We start from the raw sequence: 14,175 nt of genomic DNA, 5'->3' as shown, positions 1-14,175 counted from the left end.
CACAGGCCTGGGAGCCTTTTGACCAAGGTGTCTCTCCTTTTCCCCACTATTAAAACATAGAGCTGGGCCGGCATCACATGTCAGCTCTTTACTTCTGATAGCTGTTATTTAGGTGGCCTACTTGGCTGGACTTGACTATTTGGCAAAGCAACAGCACTTCAAAGGAAATCAAATGAAAAATCAGGTTCAATCCTGCACACAAGTATCAAACAACACGCTTTTCCTGGAGTTGTTTATAGTGCAAACTGAAAACAATTACATGGAAAAATTAGGAAAGATTGCATGTGGTGTAATGTAACCAAGTAATAATACTTTGTTACAGTAGTTAAAGTATTTTACTGTACTTTATTTTTTGAAACATTTCTGTCCATTTTCACTTTTACTCCACTACGTTTCCGAAATAAAATGTATACTTTTAATCCAATACATTTCCCCTAAGCATCTTAGTTAGAAATCAAAATGGGAAGAACTTTGGTAGCCTGCAAGCAAGCAGGTTTGGCGAATAATCAGAGCTCTTGTAGCTTTCAAGTTACGTTCATCATATGCAGACTCCATTCCAGTTGGTGGCAATAAATGCACCATAACCTTGTTTCACAACCACTATAAAACTCGAGAAGAAGATTTCCACTGGAGCCAAAGCATGTCTTTTGTCTTTTGCTTGCTTTTTTATTAACAGCATTTACTTGCACTACTTAGTATCAGAAAATTACTTTTGATACATACAGTAAATATCAGATACTTTAAGACTTTAACTCAAAGTCATATTCTAATAGGTGACTTTAACTTCTATCAAAGTCAGTTTCTGGTAAGATATCTGTACGCTTTACGTTTAAGTGTGGCTGTCACTAGCTGTGTTTCCATTACAGTTTTTCGCAAAATAATTGCGATATTTCTACAACTTCGTCAAAGTACAATTCCGACTTGCAGGCGTTTCCATTTAAATTGTTTGAAGTCAGTGACGGCTGCCACAGCTGCCACAGTGATTACGCACGGGGACCTGCCCCATATCCCGTCCCCTGCATGCTCAAATCCAACCAATGGTCAATGCAAATCACAACATGAAGTTACAACGCATATAAACGAGCCTGATTATCAATTCAAAAGAAAATGAGTGGCAACATGTTGCTGGCTGCGGTGAATGCAGTGAGTGCAACAGACAGAGGAAAAAAGGTAATAAAACTGGTCCGATTTAGAGATGGAGGGGAAAAAAGGCTGATTTGGTGCAATAATCAGAATGTCGTGTATTATAATTATAACATTGCACCTGAAACATGTATTACTCACTGTATTCACTTCAGTCAGCAGCACCGTGTGTGCCCTCATCTCGCCGCTGTGCCAAATGCGCACACACACAGGCAGCCTGTCACCATGGACCGATTTCTGCCATTAAAAATTCTCTATCTCCCCCGGCTCCGCTTTTGCACAACACTCGTCTTTCTGCTAGGTAGCATTGCTTCAAAGTTTTCCACTTGCTGCGGAGGTTTTGCCACGGCTTATTGAACCCTTTCTCCCTCATTTTCCGTTCCTTTTCCAAAGGAGAAGATGAGTCACATGACGTGCAAATGCGGAAAATGTGTTTCCATTACACTTTTGCGATAAACTGCTATATCGACACGTCTGAAAAACCACCTCATGAGAGCGCAAAATCTTTTTGCGATATTTGGGAGGTTTTTCGAAATTTACGTGTTTCCATTACCCGATTTTTATTGCGATATTTAGATTTTGCGCATTTCAGAGGGTAATGGAAACACAGCTACTGTCAGGTACTCCATCCACCACATGCATGTCAGATACCACAGTGCAAGATATATAAAAAAAAAAAAAAAAAAAAGTTTTTTGTCAAAACAATGCACCATATTTGACGCAGAGTCACGCAGCGGATGTGGTCAGAGGTTAACAGAACCCTCCACTGTCCTGTGCCTAACCCTAAACCACTGCTGTTTCCACACACACACACACACACACACACACACACGGACACACACGCACACACACACACACGGACACACACGCACACGCGCGCACACACACGCACACACACACACACACACACACACACACACACACACACACACACACACACACACACACACACACACACACACACACACACACACACACAGAGGGCTGTGGTGGCCTACAGGACATCAGCACACTCTTCATCTAAACAGCATTCTTTACCTTGGGCTGCAGCTACACCAAGCCAGCCAAACCACCAGTGTCTATACGCGGCGGGCAGGAGCTGTGCGCGTGTGTGTGTGTGTGTGTGTGTGTGTGAGTGTGTGTGTGTATACTGTGTGTATACTGTGAGGTTGTGAAGATCGCGGGGTCAACCTCAATCAAGGGGAGAAGGACAAGAAAACAAGCGCACAAGCTAAACAAATGGTGTGCTTGGGGGTGGTAGACGAAGACGAGGAGAAGGACTGAGAGAAGAGAGAGAGAAGCCAAACCAACCATGCTTAAGGATTGATAGAGATGAAGGATGGGTGGGTGGGTGGGTGGGTGTAGTCTAAGGTTGGGAAGTGGAGAAGGGGTCCTTAATGTCTGTGGGCTCAGTGGGAGTGTGAACTAGTGTGGTGGTGGTTACGGCACAAAAACATACAATAGTCAAATGCGCACGTCGACACACACACACACACACACACACACACACACACGCACACGCACACACACACACACACACACACACACACACACACAACACACACACGTGAAACACACAATTGTTCCCCTAAGGGACATACAGTACATAGTCTAAGCTTGAGGCCGCCAGCAAAGCCTAAACAGTGGGATTAGCTGAACACAACACTGACGCTTTGGCCTGTGTCTGCATAAGGGAGAGAGAAGGCACTGTAAACTGTTTACAGGGGAACTACGGGTTACTGCGGCGTGTGTGTGTGTGTGTGTGTGTGTGTGTGTGTGTGTGTGTGTGTGTGTGTGTGTGTGTGTGTGTGTTATGATGCACACTGTGGCTTTGTGTGATGGGTGGACTCGTGGTCTGATTGAGACAGGATCAACACAGAGACAGTGGCATGTGTCCATGCATGTACACAAACATGCACATGAGCACATGCTGCTTACAGCCGCCGCAGCTCGTATGGAGACAGACATTCACACCATAGACTGTAAAGATGGATGTCATGACAGCTCCTCAAAAGTGAGGCCAAAACATCTCGATTGCCCCTGGCTGCAATATATGTCTTAAATCTTAAATCCCGCCCCCTCCATGTTAGTGGGCGGGACAGGGGCCAAACTAAAAAGTCCAAGTCAGATACATTTTTAAATAAAGTTGGTTTCGATCATTTTAGGTACTAGGCATCTTGTGCGCTACGTACGCTCGATTCCTAGGCGGGCTCGCTAGCTCGGCCGCGGCGCGGCCTTGCCCACCCTGCAGCTCGCCGAGCTGGCCCAGGACAGGTGATCCAGCATCCCTGAAGTATGCCATCAAGGAGCATCCATGCGTATGCGAGCAGGGCCAGCTCGGCGAGCTGCAGGGATACAATTTTGATACAAGGTTTGCTGCTTCGTTTGTTGAAACACTCCTTTCTCCTCCAACGTGCATCAGTAAGGCTTTTTACTTAAATGACATTCTTTTGAAAGTTTGACCCGGAAGTTTCCATTTTCTTTTGGATAGCCTGATGCTGCGTCTGGCAGACGCGGGAGAACGAAGGGAGGGGGAAAGAGAGCCCCCGAAGCCGCGGAGAAACTGAACGGGTCTACAAAACCAGGATCATCGCAAAACCGTTTTATTTTTATGCAAATGACCAGATGCATGTAAACACAATGGGTAATTATCGAGGTAATAGAGAGGTGAAAAGTTGACTCCTGCGATGTTCACTGTAGCCTACGTTCATGTAGCCTATTTGCAAAAGGCTGCGCTCAGCTCAATGAGAACAGTAGGTTGGTGAATGACTCCCTCCGTGGTGTCTGTATTGATTGTCCCATCTTGTGAACGGCAGGCTTGCTGTAGCGAGTGGATTATTAGTGTCTTTAAATAACATTTTTTAATCTTTGGGTTTGGAGGAAGGTATCAAGTATTTTCAAGTCCAAGTCAAGTCATGAGTCATTAGTGTTCAAGTCCAAGTCGAGTTGCAAGTCTTCGTTGATTTTGTCAAGTCGAGTCTAAAGTCATCAAATTTGTGACTCGAGTCTGACTCGAGTCCAAGTCATGTGGCTCGAGTCTGACTCGAGTCCAAGTCATGTGACTCGAGTCCACACCTCTGGTAGAGAGTCAAATGTGTGAGTGTGTGCGTGGTACTGCTTCGTTTCATCCGTATCCGTAAGCTTTCCAAAAACGTGCAGAATTATGCACGAAATGAACGCAGCGTACGGACAGAAAGCTCTGTTCGTATGCGTATCCGTATTTAATGTTGAGCATAATTGGGACTTTAGTCCACGTGCATAGTGCCTCCACATGAACTGGATACTTATAGTGCATCGTCACCAGACACTATCGACTCAACCAGCGCGAGCTGTCCGAGAGAGGCAGATGCATCGCCTGCGCTACAAGACTGCTAGCCAGGTGAGCTAACCCCTCTCTTCATTCATGTTAGGGTGTCATTGGTGCTAGCTAACATCCTAGACATGAGCCTTGGTATTATCGTTACTGATCAAGCTAGTAGCCCTGCCCGTGACACTATGCCATACAGTCTATCATACAGTCTATCATACAGTCTATCATACAGTCTGTGTGTGAGAATATCCTGTTTCCATTTTGTAGAAATCTCAGCCTGTTGTAAACGTCATTTGTTCAGTGGCACGAATGTAAGTGAACGAGACTGTCCAAAAGTGTCCACAGGAAGCAATATGCAGCTGTGACAAGCGATTGGAGTGCTTGAGCGCTCTTTGGGTGTACCTCACATATCGCTAAATGTTTGATGCTAGCTCGCGCCTCGCAGCAAATGTAGCGGAGAAACTTGTGTCGCTGCAGCTATTTTTAATGCCCCGAGAAGAAAAACTTGTTTGTTAGGCCACATTTGCCGCTTGACATGAAAGCATTTTCAGTTTTGGGAAAAAGATGGCGAGCAGAACAGCACAAGGGGGAGATTTGAGGCGTGCCTGCTAGCTAACAGTTAGTGACTCATCTCAGTAAATGACCCCCGGTGTTTCAGTGCTCAGAATAAGAGTGGCAGCTACATGCTAAAACAATTAGCCTCTTCTGCAGGCTGGAGAACAGCTTGTACAGAAGGAAACCAAACAAGGAGGGCTGAAGGATATGGCACAAATATACTGTGTGTGTGTGTGTGTGTGTGTGTGTGTGTGTGTGTGTGTGTGTGTGTGTGTGTGTGTGTGTGTGTGTGTGCGTGCGCGCGTGCGTGCTTGCGTGCGTGCATGTGTGTGCGACAAAGTGCCTCCCTCAGAGAGAGAGGCTCTGATTGTACAGACAGAGTGGCTGTGTGTGATAATGGTTTCCATTAACCTGGGCTGAGTTGGAGGACCTAGGAGACTCTCCATTCATCCCTGGCTCTCTCTATCTCTCTCTCTTGTGCGCACGTGTGCACACACGCGGACAACACACACACACACACACACACACACACACACACACACACACACACACACACACACACACACACACACACACACACACACACCATATATACCTTTACAGAAATACTGGCTGCTTAGAGAGTTTTCTCCCCAATTGTACTTGTCCCAATTCCCCCTGCCAAGATGTCCCAGTCGTTGCTCCAGCCGCTCTGCCGATCTGGGTCTGGGGAGAGTTGTTAACTAGCACATGCATCCTCCAATACATGTGCAGCCGCTTCTTTTCACCTGACAGCGAGGAGTTTCACCGACAGGACGTGGGAGGATCACGCTATTCTCCCCAGTTCCCCTCCCCCTGAACAGACACCCCGACTGACCAGAGGAGGCACTAGTGCAGCGACCAGGATACATACCCTTAATCCGGCATCCCACCCGCAGACACGGCCAATTGTGCCTGTATGGACACCCGACCAAGCCGGAGCCAACACGGGGTCTCGATCCTGCGACCCTTGTGTTGGTAGGGAGGGAATCTACCACTGCACTACCTGGACGGCCTCAATATAAGATTGATAGAGAAATGATGTATACCTGCCATGAGAAAAGTGGCCCTTCACATTCAGAGCCTCTAACTTTATAAAGCTTCGGGGAGGAGAGAGGAGAGACTAAAGAAAAAGATAGAGACACAGGGTAGAGGGCAGTCTCTTTTCAAAGTGCCATCTTTGCCTTGACCCTGGCTATTATTGCAATACTTGTAAAGCACACTGCTTCTCTGAGATGTTTTCAGGAGAACTAGGATGTGGACATGCACAGCAGCGGCTCCGGCATCAGTGTGTCATGTAGCTGTGAATAAGAACAGAGGAGGCAGTGTAGCAATTATGGCTGAGAAGCCATTAGGGGCCAGGGGTGGCTTCTTTAGGCTAGCGCAGCAGCTGGCTAATGGACAGCCTGGTTCCCTCTCTCGCTCTCTCTCATCTTGGATTTATCTCTTGGAGCTCTCTTGAAAAAGTCCTGTAGGCTACACGGTGAGGAGAACTTCCACTGCCTTTCTTGGTGTGAGTGAGTGAGTGAGTGAGTGAGTGAGAGTGTGTGTGTGTGTGTGTGTGTGTGTGTGTGTGTGTGTGTGTGTTGTATTGCATCTAGTGCAGGTTTGGCCCCAGGGCAGTGAGGCGCCCATGCACACTCCTCTGGGACACACAGGCCATCTCGTACTGAGTGTAAACCATGTGATGAAGGATATCAGACTTAACTAACACTGACAGTGTTCTTCAGTGATGAACAACACGTGTGCAAAATGATTATTAGTCAAAGGACTAGTAGCAATAACTAACTAAACAACATAAACAAACAATAATGTTTCTAGTGGGCATTGGGGGTTTTAATATGGTAATGCCTTGTTCATTATGTCGCTGGATGTCACTGTAACCTGAAGAAGACCATACTCTCTGTGTTTGATTTTATGTTGACTACACACACAAAACAGCTGATCCTGATAAATCACCAGTTTTTGGGTTTGGTTTGTAAAAATGTGGCTGTGCTCAATTATGTCAGTTACATAATAAAGAGTGATTTGTCATGAGTAAAATCCCATATATTATTTGATATATCATCATTTTACTAGATGTTGTGTTGAGACGTATACACAAAAGAATTTAACACATGCACAGCCCTGGACACACACACATAATCACACGCACGCACGCACACACACATAATCACACGCACGCACACGCATACACACACACACACACACACACACACACACACACACACACAGACACACACACACACACACACACACACACAGACACACACACACACACACACACACACACACACACACACACACGCGCACACACGCCCACACACACACAGACACACACACACACACACACACAGACACACACACACACACAAACGCCAGTGTGTTGAAATGACACAGCTGGCATTAGCATTTCATTGCCATGGGTGCCTGTGCCGTTTGCCCTGGGCATTGCTGTTGGCACAATCCAACATCACAGACATAAAGAACTAAGAAAAAACGAGAGAGAGAGAGAGAGAGAGAGAGAGAGAGAGAGAGAGAGAGAGAGAGAGAGAGAGATGGAGACTTGTTCTGAATTAAACATGCTTTGATTGTGACTGGAGATGTACATGGCATGCAAGCCTACATGTTAGTGCCTCTTAGCCATGCTTAACCTAGCATGAGAGCTAACAGTGGCCAGCTCAGAGGCCCTATCACTTACCTGTCTGCAGGGACAACAAGAAGGACAAAAAAACACTTACCTTTAGAACGGAGAGAGGCAGGGACAGCAGGAGAGGCACATGAGAAAAAAAGAAAAGAAAGCCGTTAGAATCAGTCTGTGGTTCAGAGTGTTTGTTTTGTTTCAAATAAATTCAATTTATGTTTCATTGCCATGGGAGAGAGATGCCATATTGAAAGCAATGAAACAAATAATCAAATTGCATCAAAACAAACAAAAAATAGAAGCAAACAGCTTTGTTTGGTTCCACTGCCATTCGCAAAATTGATATTGATCTCATCTCCTTCATCAAAACCTCAAATATAACACAGACTACGTTTACATGCAACATACAGTAATATTCTGGGTTTTGCCCTTATTCTGAAAAAGACAATATTCCACTTAACATATTCCCGTTTAAAGGCAGTCATGCATCCTCTGATTACTGTAAGGTCATGTCTCCATGACGTACTGTACGTCCTACGGCTATGTTCATCCATCCATTCACTCACTCATACTCATCTTAATCTGTCCCCTGATGACTGTTAGGGTGCATGAACATACTGTACTGTACCTACCTGTGCACACCCCACTTACAAACAACTCATTTAGCTAAACGAGCCAGCTGGATAGTACTTAGTTGTCTTTGTTCCTATTCACCTTATGTATTTTACCCGGTTGTGTGGTCGTGTGACGACTTCCGGCAAAAAATAAATAAAAAGAAAATGGCTGGCTGCTCCAATATCATCTAACTCTGAATTAACTAATAATTTATCCAATTGTATGTAACATACCAAATAAAAGCAAATGGCAATGTCTAAGAATGCTACGCCATGTAACTGGCTCGTTAAGTCTCGCATTCCAGGGAATTACGTTAACGTATGTGGGTCTTATAGACGTAAGTGGCTCGAGCTGCGCTCGGAGGAGAGAAAACCATCTGAAGCTTTCCAGGTATGTTTTACAAGAAAGTGCTCGTCATTGTCGATGATAACGTTATCTGACCTGGCTAACAGTGGATACTCGCTTGCTTGCTGTGTACCGAGCTCAAAGTAGTAAGCTACGTTCTTTGTTTTACCCCCTGCACTGTCCGCTACAAAAACAACTGTCTTCTTCTGACGTTTTTATATTTCATGCCGTGACCGCCGGAAGTGTTAACACGACCCGGAAGAATTTGGCCCACCCCCGCGTATGAACATAAGGTGAATAGACCCTTTTCACTGGGGCATTTTGTGTCGAAAAGGCAGGGTAATCACAGGTGCAAGCAAAACTTTCAAACTTCCATGATTGGAATTTGGAAACCCTCATTAGTGTTTTGCTTGCACCTGTGTTTATTCTGCCTTTTCGACACAAAATGACCCCCGTCTAGGGGGTCATAAGGGTCTATTCTTACCAGTGTCATCTGGTCCATTTGAGGAGCTTGCCTCTGAAAAAGTTGGCGTTGCGATATATCATATTTGCGCATGCATATCCAAAAACCAGGTGATATCTAAGTAATTTCATAATGGTTACAAGTAGGTGTGTTTCATGTTCTCCCCGTGCCTCCCGGGGGTTTCCTTCATATAGGAACCCCCTTCACAAAAACATGCAATATCCTGGTTGCTAGTGTGGTTCCTCCTCTGGTCGTTAAGGGAACCTGTTCAGAGGGAGGGGAACTGGTTGGAATAGCGTGAACCTCCCACGTGCTATGTCCTACCGGTGAAGCTTCCTCTGTCAGGTGAAAAGAAGCGGCTGACTGACTGCCCATGTCTCGGAGGAAGCATGGAGCCAGTCTCGGCTCTCCCCAGATCGGCAGAGGATGGAGTAGCAACCAGGATTGAGAAATCAAATGAGCACTAATGGGGGATAAAATAGGATAAAAAAATCGGGGGGAAAAAAGTAAAAAATAAAAATAAAAATAAAAGTAAAAAAAAAATAATAATAATACAAGTAGGTGTGTTTCTCCTTCCGACTAGAAATGTGGGCTTTTCTTTTGGGCATGCATCTCTGGCTAGTTTGTTTGTGTACAAAGCACAACAGGCAAGAGACCATGTGTCGCAAACTGATGTAAAAAAAACAATTGAGACTCATATTCCGAAAGCACTGTATACATGTCCAAAGAATCTTCCTAAAACCTGAATAATATTGGCATAGCTATCCCACGTCTTAATCGGAAAATGCAAAATTCGGAAAAAGGCCTATAAATTCAGAAAATCCAACTGGAATCTGCTGTTTACATGCCTACCCTTATCAAATTCGAAAATATTGTCATTTTCGTAATAATAGTGGAATATTAGTGTGCATGTGAACGTACTGACACAGCTCAGTCCCTGCTGTCCACCGTGCAGCCACGTGCTCGCAGGGAGCTGTGCATGGGAAGCCAGCGAAGGGTTAATCTGGAGGTACATATTTCGGAGACAACCTGGCCTCAGATGAGCTGCGCGGCTGCTCTCGTGGCGGTAATGGGGAAATTGCACTGAGAGGAAGGACACACGCAATTAGAATCTGGCGAGCGGGTGGGCAGGAGGTGGGGAGGGGGGGGGGGGGGGGCTACGTACGGGAGGAGCGCGGCAGAGGGGAGAGAGGGAGGCCCCACCGGACAGGAAGTGATTTGGTTGAAAGCTGGCTTTTTGTGCGCCGGGGTAACACCGCGCGCTGTCTGCTGCGCTGGAGCCTGTCCTCGCCCGCCTCGGTGACAGCAGCCCAGATGTCAATCAAATTAGCGCCCATTTACAGCTGATTTGCCTGTGTCATTTGCAATATCCCCCCTCTGCCTGTGATGGGGCGGCGATGGGAGAGGGGGAGAGAAAAGGGGGGAGAGGAGGAGACGGAGAGGGAGAGTCACTGTACAGCAGTCTCTCTCTCCGTGAATGTCATCTGCCCACTTATCGCGCATTCCGTGGGGAGCGAGCGAAGGAGGAGAGGAGATCCTTGGTTCCGTGGAGTGGCTCACTAGCACATGCAAATAGGCCCACGGCGTCAGGGGAGAGGCTGGCGCGGCTTTTAATGGAGTTGGGGCAAACTCATTTTACAGCAGAGAGCCACAGAAGAGGAGGATAATAATATCACTGTCTGTGTGTGTGTGTGTGTGTGTGTGTGTGTGTGTGTGTGTGTGTGTGTGTGTGTGTGTGTGTGTGTGTGTGTGTGTGTGTGTGTGTGCAAGTGCGATCAGGCGAATGGTGTTTTCAAGACATCATCAGGGAGATAGAGTAGTTGGTAATGTGCAAAATAAAATAAAAAAATGTCACCTGCAATCCACCTTTGATGAACTAACACAAATTCCAACCATTGGCAGTACTGTACTTTCTGTTTCAATCCGTATCCAACCCTGCTTCCTAGTGGTGCTGTTTCCATATGCTGGCAGACTGCTTAGAGACACCAAACTCCTGCTTCCTAGTGGTGCTGTTTCTATATGCTGGCACACTGCTTAGAGACACCAAACTCCTGCTTCCTAGTGGTGCTGTTTCTATATGCTGCCAGACTGCTTAGAGACACCAAACTCCTGCTTCCTAGTGGTGCTGTTTCTATATGCTGCCAGACTGCTTAGAGACACCAAACTCCTGCTTCCTAGTGGTGCTGTTTCTATATGCTGGCAGACTGCTTAGAGACACCAAACTCCTGCTTCCTAGTGGTGCTGTTTCTATATGCTGCCAGACTGCTTAGAGACACCAAACTCCTGCTTCCTAGTGGTGCTGTTTCTATATGCTGGCAGACTGCTTAGAGACACCAAACTCCTGCTTTAGTGGTGCTGTTTCTATATGCTGACAGACTGCTTAGAGACACCAAACTCCTGCTTCCTAGTTGTGCTGTTTCTATATGCTGGCAGACTGCTTAGAGACACCAAACTCCTGCTTCCTAGTTGTGCTGTTTCTATATGCTGGCAGACTGCTTAGAGACACCAAACTCCTGCTTCCTAGTGATGCTGTTTCTATATGCTGGCAGACTGCTTAGAGACACCAAACTCCTGCTTCCTAGTTGTGCTGTTTCTATATGCTGGCAGACTGCTTAGAGACACCAAACTCCTGCTTCCTAGTTGTGCTGTTTCTATATGCTGGCAGACTGCTTAGAGACACCAAACTCCTGCTTCCTAGTGGTGCTGTTTCTATATGCTGGCAGACTGCTTAGAGACACCAAACTCCTGCTTCCTAGTGGTGCTGTTTCTATATGCTGGCAGACTGCTTAGAGACACCTAACTCCTGCTTCCTAGTTGTGCTGTTTCTATATGCTGGCAGACTGCTTAGAGACACCAAACTCCTGCTTCCTAGTTGTGCTGTTTCTATATGCTGGCAGACTGCTTAGAGACACCAAACTCCTGCTTCCTAGTTGTGCTGTTTCTATATGCTGGCAGACTGCTTAGAGACACCAAACTCCTGCTTCCTAGTTGTGCTGTTTCTATATGCTGGCAGACTGCTTAGAGACACCAAACACTGACAACAAAAAGGAGAGAAACAAAGAAGGAGAGAAAGGGGGAGGGAAAAGGCTGTCCTGATTGATGCCGTTTGATTCAATTTCCAGCGTGTGGAGACATTTGGCCGCCCCGGGGGCCTCCGTGTGTCTTCACAGGAGCAGAGCAGGGAGAGACGCTGATAGGCTGGGTTCCTTTGGGGGGGGGGGGGGGGGGGGGTGCTCATTTGAGATGTGCCTTTCAACATTGAAGTGTGCTGATGTTCAACTTATACTCCAACCCCCCCCCCCCACACACACACACACAAAAAAGACACCTAATTGGCTTGAAAGAGAGAGAGGGAAAAACTTGCTACCTTCAAACATTTGCTGGGTGCCAACCCCACCAGCCCCCTCCAGCGCTTGTCTTGTACACACACACACACATGCACACACACACACGCACGCACGCGCGCACACACACACACACACACACACACACACACACACACACACACACACACACACACACACACACACACACACACACACACACACACACGATCACTGTGAGAAAGGAGGTTGCTTCTGACTTGCATATTGAACAGCACACTTAGTAGCAGAAGTGATTTTTTTTTAATCATCTATGTCCGTCATCTGTTTTGATCGTACATGCACAACACTGGGGGGGGTCTACAGTCATCGACTGCCTCCCATTGATCTCATTCACATATACTGTAAAGTCCACACAGAAGTCGATGGCGAGGAATGCAGCACGCCGCCGCGCCGTAACATTTTCACAAGCGGCGCGATGACTGATACGCTGATCTCAAGTGTTTTGTGCTTTGCCCAGGCGCCGTGCTCTTTGACACATAACTACTATATATGGAAATGAAATGAAAGTGCATTCTACTGTGCGTAGCCGCTACAACTGTCATTAACATAACATGGCCGCCGCCTGATGAGCGGCGGGGAGACGTGTCATTCAGTTGTCAGGTCCCAGTGAGAGTCAAAATAATACATGTGGAAGCAATGCATGCAGCCCCACACACACACATACACACACACACACACACACACACACACACACACGCACACACACGCACACACACACACACACACGCACACACACACACACACCCTAGGGGAGGGAGGGTGGAGGGTGGGGCCTGTCACTGCTCCGTCACTGCCTCTGCCTTAATGCCGTTCCTGTCACGACAAGACAGCAGCAGAGTGAAGTGGAGCACCTACAGGCACCACACCTCTCTGATCTGCCTGAGCACGGACCAGCCAATGTCACCCCACGGTTCACATCAAACGTGTCTGTGAACCTCGCCCATCCCACACCACCGGGCAGGCCCAGCCGCGAATTAGCTCCTGTGTTAAGGTTTCCCTCGCAGTCCCCGAGCAAAGATTTCACAAAGGGAGAAAGACAGAGAGAGAGAGAGGGAGGGAGGGAGGGAGAGAGAGGGAGAAAGACAGAGAGAGAGAGGGAGGGAGGGAGGGAGAGAGGGAGGGAGAGAGGGAGGGAGAGAGAGGGAGAAAGACAGAGAGAGAGAGGGAGGGAGGGAGGTAGAGAGAGGGAGAAAGACAGAGAGAGAGAGGGAGGGAGAGAGGTAATCACTGTCTCTATGCTGGTAAAAAGTTGATTTCAGTCCAATCTGTCTCTCAGTCTCCAGAGGGAAGGAGAAGTGTGTGGAGGTGACATTTCCCATCCACAGACTCCCTACCCCACTCCCTACAGACCTGTATACACACACACACACACACACACACACACACACACACACACACACGCACACACACATGCACACGCACACAGTTCCAGGCAATATTGGCTACTCTGCGTCTAGAGTTGAGCATTCTTCCTGTGCAGATGACGTCACGCATGGCCTGTGCTTCTCCCCCCTATCATCAAGCCCACATTTCCTTAATGCTTTATTAGGAAGGCATGAATTAGCACCCATGTGCTTTCAGTTTGTCTGTTTGATTGCTGCCTTCGCTTCACCACTGGCCGTATCAGACCTGCACTTATGGGCAGGGGGAGAGAAAGAGAGAGAGAGAGAGAGGGGGGGGTTAGAGAAAGAGAGAC

The sequence above is a fragment of the Poromitra crassiceps genome, assembly GCF_964638095.1.
Source record: "Poromitra crassiceps genome assembly, chromosome: 4".
NCBI classification, from domain to species: Eukaryota; Metazoa; Chordata; class Actinopteri; order Beryciformes; family Melamphaidae; genus Poromitra; species Poromitra crassiceps.
Note: the sequence above shows the minus strand (reverse complement) of the source record.